At 46.4% G+C, this 5,713-nt stretch overlaps 1 protein-coding gene across 2 annotated transcripts in view; it reads right to left on the bottom strand.

Annotated features, from left to right (window-relative positions):
* nup50 (nucleoporin 50) overlaps window positions 1–3,751 on the bottom strand; it is a 66,733-nt gene extending 62,982 nt beyond the window's left edge. Inside the window, exon 1 of one of the 2 annotated variants that reach the window (XM_043709228.1) lies at window positions 3,448–3,751. The gene's annotated coding sequence lies outside the window, so the exon portion shown is untranslated. The remainder of the gene's footprint in view (window positions 1–3,447) is intronic. The other variant, XM_043709227.1, reaches the window with a different exon arrangement.
* Window positions 3,752–5,713: the final 1,962 nt, after the last annotated feature.

Here is a 5,713-nt window from a genome sequence, read left to right as displayed (position 1 = left end):
ATATCCTCCGAAGAGGCAGGCATAGCTTGGGCCTATGCGGGTGCCCATGGCTACTCCTTTCGTTTTGGAGGAAGTGGGAGGATTGGAAAGAGAAGTTGTTCAGGGTGAGGACCAGTTCAGTCAGTTGAAGGAGGGTGTCAGTGGAAGGGTACTGGTTGGTACGGCGGGAAAGGAAGAAGCGGAGGGCTTTGAGTCCTTCGTGATGGGGGATGGAGGTGTACAGGGACTGGATGTCCATGGTGAAGATAAGGCGTTGGGGACCGGGGAAGCGAAAATCATGGAGGAGGTGGAGGGCGTGGGTGGTGTCCCGAACGTAGGTGGGGAGTTCTTGGACTAAGGGGGACAGGACCGTGTCGAGGTATGCAGAGATGAATTCGGTGGGGCAGGAGTAGGCTGAGACAATGGGTCGGCCGGGGCAGTCAGGTTTGTGGATTTTGGGCAGGAGGTAGAAACGGGCTGTGCGGGGTTGTGGGACTATGAGGCTGGAGGCGGTGGATGGGGGATCCCCTGAGGTGATGAGGTTATGGATGGTCTGGGAGATGATGGTTTGGTGGTGGGAGGTGGGGTCCTTCCTGAAGAAAGGCTTATGCCCGAAACGTCGATTCTCCTGTTCCTTGGATGCTGCCTGACCTGCTGCGCTTTTCCAGCAACACATTTTCAGCTCTGGTGGGAGATGGGGTCATGGTCAAGGGGGCAGTAGGAGGAGGTGTCCGCGAGCTGGCATTTAGCCTCAGCGTTGTAAAGGTCAGTGCGCCAAACTACTACCACGCCTCCATTAGCTAGACCACTTTTGGAAAGTTGCATGCAATTCTGGTCTCCTTCCGATTGGACGAATGTTGAAAAACTTGAAAGGGTTCGAAAAAGGATTTACTCAGGATGTTGCCAGGGTTGGCGGAGCACATTTTGAGAAGATTTGTAGCTCAGGTGGAGGTTCTGGATGTAGGTTTGCTTGCTGAGCTGGAAGGTTTGGTTTCAGACATTTTATCACTGCAACAGGTAACATCAGTTAGCCTCCGGAAAGCACTGGTGGTATGGTCTGCTTTTTGTTTATATATTTAGATTGAAGGACCAATACAGACAACAAGTAAAACTAATGTCATTTACAAAATACCTTGCAAGAACTGTAACAAACACTGCATTGGACAAACAAGCAGAAAACTAGCAACCAAGATATAGGAACATCAACTAGCCACAAAAAGACATGACCCACTCTCACCAGTATCTTTACATACAGATGAGGAAGGACACCACTTCGACTGGGACAATACATCCATCCTAGGATAGGCCAAACAGAGACCCGTGTGAAAATTCCTAGAAGCATGGCATCCCAACTGGAACTCTATCAACAAACACATTGACTTGGATCCCATTTACCACTCTCTGAGAAAAAGAACAGGAAATGGCATCACCACAGGAAATTACCAACCCAAGGAAACCTAAACACAAATTAAAAAAAAGTGAGCCATACCACCAGTGAGGATTTGAGCTATAGGGAGAGTTTGGATAGGCTAGGGCCATTTTCCCTGGAGCGTCAGAGGCCATGGGGTGACTTATAGAGGCTTATAAAACCATGAGGGCATGGATAGGATAAATAGACAAAGCATTTTCCCTAGGGTGGGAAAGTCCAGAACTAGAGGGCATAGGGGAACAACCTAAAAGGGACCTCAGGGGCAACGTTTTCATGCAGAGGGTGGTGCGTGTATGGAATGAGCTGCCAGAGGGACGGTGGAGGCTGGTATAATTACAGCATTTAAAAAGGCATCTCGATGGGTATAGGAATAGGAAAGGTTCAGAGGGATATGGGCCAAGTGCTGGCAAGTGGGACTAGATTAGGGTAGGATATCTGGTTGGCATGGACGGGTTGGACCAAAGGGTCTGTTTCCGTGCTGTACATCTCTATGACTCTAATACCTGAACAGCTGCATACTAAATATCTGGCAGCTACGGATAACATTTACCTGAAAAATTGTCCACACTTGTTCTACACACATAAAACATGAGGTCGCCATTTCACTCATTAGTCTACACTTGAACATGTGAGACAAAAAACTGCAGGTTCTGGAACCTAAAGTACAAAAGCAATTGGCCAGAAGAACACAGCAAGCCAGGCAGCATCAGAAGGTGTAATCTGAAAAAAGGTTATACCCAAAACGTTGACTTCTCCAACTCCTGACACTGCCTGGCTTGCTGTGTTCTTCCAGCCTCCTGCCTGTCTACTAGCAATGCTCAAATATCAATAAAGAAATTTCTTAGAAAAGAATGGAATAACCTCCCATAAAAATAACTCGCCAAATTACTTCACAGCTAAATAACAGAAGTGAGAAAGAAGATAATTTAGGATACATGCGCAGCACAAAAATCACATCATGAACGATTTTACTCCATGATGGTTTGAAGATAGACTCTGATACCAGCACATCACTGTAGATGCTGGAATCTGTACTGAAAATAAAAAAAAATGCTGGAGATCACAGCAGGTCGGGCAGCATCCATGGAAGGAGAGCAAGCTAACGTTTCGAGTCCTGATTCTTCATCAGACTCTAATTAAGAGTCATTAGACTCGAAGCGTTAGCTTGCTCTCTCTCTCCATACTTTTCTGATAACTCATCAAAGATCAAATCTGCGAACTTCCGGGTTTGGTGTGTTGGACAATGTATAAACTCAGGCACTATGAAATTCTCTGAAAACTCGTGTGTTCGGATGTAAATTTACCAAATTGCACAATGGGCCTCTCCTCTCTGTATCGCCAAACAAGGTTACGTTTTTCTGTCCCCACCACTGGGAACCTGGTGAACTCCCTGGGACATACCGACGGGCGGGAGATCACTTCCTTATTGACTGCAGGGTATTTAACTTAAAACATTTTGATTTTAAGAAAAAAAAGTCTGTCTGCATTAAAAGAAAGAGTTTGAACAATAATTTTAATGCCTCCCGCATTGGGGGGGGGAGTGGGGGGTTGTGTAACAGACGCCCTCAACCTGGGGGAACAGGGATGAGGCCAGGGCAAGACGCGCAACCGAACATGACATCGGGCAGCCGGCTTTGATTGTCAAGGAGCTGACCAATCAGCAGGCGGCCTGCGTTGAAGGCGGGACTACAATCAAGCAAGTTTGTTTCACTCGCTGCTGCCACAAGATGAATGTGCGTTTTAAAATCGAGCGGCCAGCACCGCACAATCACCACCGGCCACCTAATTCAAACCGCCCAGCACCCTCCTCGGGTTCACGGCCCTGAGGAAACGGCGTGGAAAATGGCTCTGATCATGAAAACAAAAACGAGGGGAGACCAAACCATCAATCCCTCAGAGCGAGGCCAGGCCGCGATGAAATGTCGTTTACCTTTTTAATTCAAAAATATGCCCGTCAGCATGTGCATCCACAAAAGAAGCCAAGCTCTAAAATATAAACCCACTGCCGCCCCTACATGACTGCATTTCATCCAACATACCCGCCACATTTTTCTTTCGCCCCTGGAGCGGCGCAAACCAACGGCTCCCATTTGAATCTCAGTGCGAGCACGCAGGAGAAGCTCGGCTCACCTGGCTGCAATAGGTGACGTTGCCCTTAGCGATCACTCTGTCCCGGTGGGGCCTTTTGGAGGTTTATAATCTGATTTTCCCTATTAAATGCCGGATGCTTGTATTGTGTGGCTCCACACTCCTTTCCCTCAGCCCCTTCTCGCGCTTTCAGTTGTGCGCCCGTTCCGCCATTTTGTGCCGGAGGGTGGGCCGTGCGCATGCTCCCTCCACAGGACCAGTGACACCAGGACTCAGGGCAACCCTCTCCACTAGAAGCCTACTGGTGAGCACTGGGAATGTGCAATTGTGTTCAGTTTAATGGATAGAACCTCTAAACCAAGTTTTATAGAAACTGGCACATGTAATTCTTGCTGCAGTTCTGTAGGACCTTGGTGAGACCACACCTGGAGTGTTGCGTACAGTTTAATCTCCTAAGGAAAAATAGCTATTTTAATCAATCTGATTTGGGGACGTCGGTGTTGGACGGGGGTGTACAAAGTTAAAAAAATCACGCAACACCAGGTTATAGTCCAACAGGTTTATTTGGAAACACTAGCTTTCGGAGTGCTGCTCCTTCGTCAGGTGGTTGGGGAGTATAAAATCAGAGTATATAAATTTATAGCAAAGATTTACAGTGTGATGTAACTGAAATTATATATTGTAAAAGACCTAGATTGTTTAAGTGTCTCATCTTTTAGAATGGACATGTTGGTTTCAGTTCTTTCATGTGTAAATTGCAGAGTTTTTTTGAAGTTATATTCTCAAGTGAACTTTAACAATTGGTGTCATGTCAGCTCAGATAATGCACCTAAGGTGTGAGGTGCCTTGTGTGAGACTGTCTGTGCCACAATGTTCAGATTGATTCTAATCTAAAAAACGGATTTACAGAATATTGCATGGGTTCAGGCAGTTTTTGAGCAAAATGTAATGTAATTCTGCAAGTACAAATTCACCCCTACAAACTTATATGTGGGTGTGAGTTTGTGTGGGTGGGTGGGTGGAGGGGTTATGAATGTCTGTGAGAGAGTGTATGTATGTGTGAGAGTGTCAGTGTAATGGGGTATAAATCTGTGCGCGGGTATGTGTGAGTGTGGGAGTGTACATGTGGGCGTATGAGAGAGAGCTTGTGTGTGAGAGAGGGTGTGCATGAATGTATGGGTCTGTAGGAATGTATGTGTGTCAGTGTCTGGGTGTGTGTAGTGCAGTGGGGTCACCTCTAGTGTGACATGAAGCCAAGGCCCCGGTTGAGGCCATCCCCATGGGCATCAAACTTGGCTATCAGGCTCTGCTCGGCCATTCCCAGTCGGAGAACACTTCAGCGGTCCGGGACATTTGACCTCGGACCTTCGGGTTATTGTCCTCCAAGGCAGATTTTGGGACAGGCAACAACGCAAAGTGGCCGAGCAGAGGCTGATAGCCAAGTTCAGTACCCATGGGGATGGCCTCAACCGGGACCTTGGGTTCATGTCACATTTCAGGTGACCCCACTGCACTACATACGCACATGCACACTCACAGACAGACAGACACATAGATACTCCTACACACACACACTCCTACAGACACACACACACTCCTGCAAACCCATACACTCACACAGCCCCTCTCTCATACACAAGCTCTCTCTCATACGCTCGCACATACACTCTTACGCACACATGCACCCTCTCACAGACTTATACCCCTTTACACTCACACTCTCACACTCTCTCACAGGCACTCATAACACCCCTCCCACACACACATACCCACATGCACACACACACATATAAGTTTGTTTGGTGAATTTGTACTTGCAGAATTACATTTTATTTTGCTCAATAACTGCATGAATCCATATAAAATTTTGTAAATCCGTTTTTTAAATTAGAATCAATCTGAACAATGTGGCACAGACAGTCTCACACAGGGCACCTCATACCTTAAATGCATTATCTGGGCTGACAAGACACCAATTGTTAAAGTTCACTTGAGAATGTAACTTTTAAAAAGTTCTGTAATTTACATATGAAAGAACTGAAACCAGCATGTTCATTCTAAAAGATGAGAGACTTAACAAGCAATCCAGGTCTTTTACAATATATAATTTCAGTTACATTACACTGTAAACTTTTGCTATAAATTCTGTCTTACGATCTTATACTCCACAATCACCTGATAAGGAGAAGCGCTCCAAAAGTTAGTGCTTCCAAATAA

The sequence above is a fragment of the Chiloscyllium plagiosum genome, chromosome 19 (assembly GCF_004010195.1).
Source record: "Chiloscyllium plagiosum isolate BGI_BamShark_2017 chromosome 19, ASM401019v2, whole genome shotgun sequence".
NCBI lineage: Eukaryota > Metazoa > Chordata > Chondrichthyes > Orectolobiformes > Hemiscylliidae > Chiloscyllium > Chiloscyllium plagiosum.
Note: the sequence above shows the minus strand (reverse complement) of the source record. Positions and strands in the feature narration are given on the sequence as shown.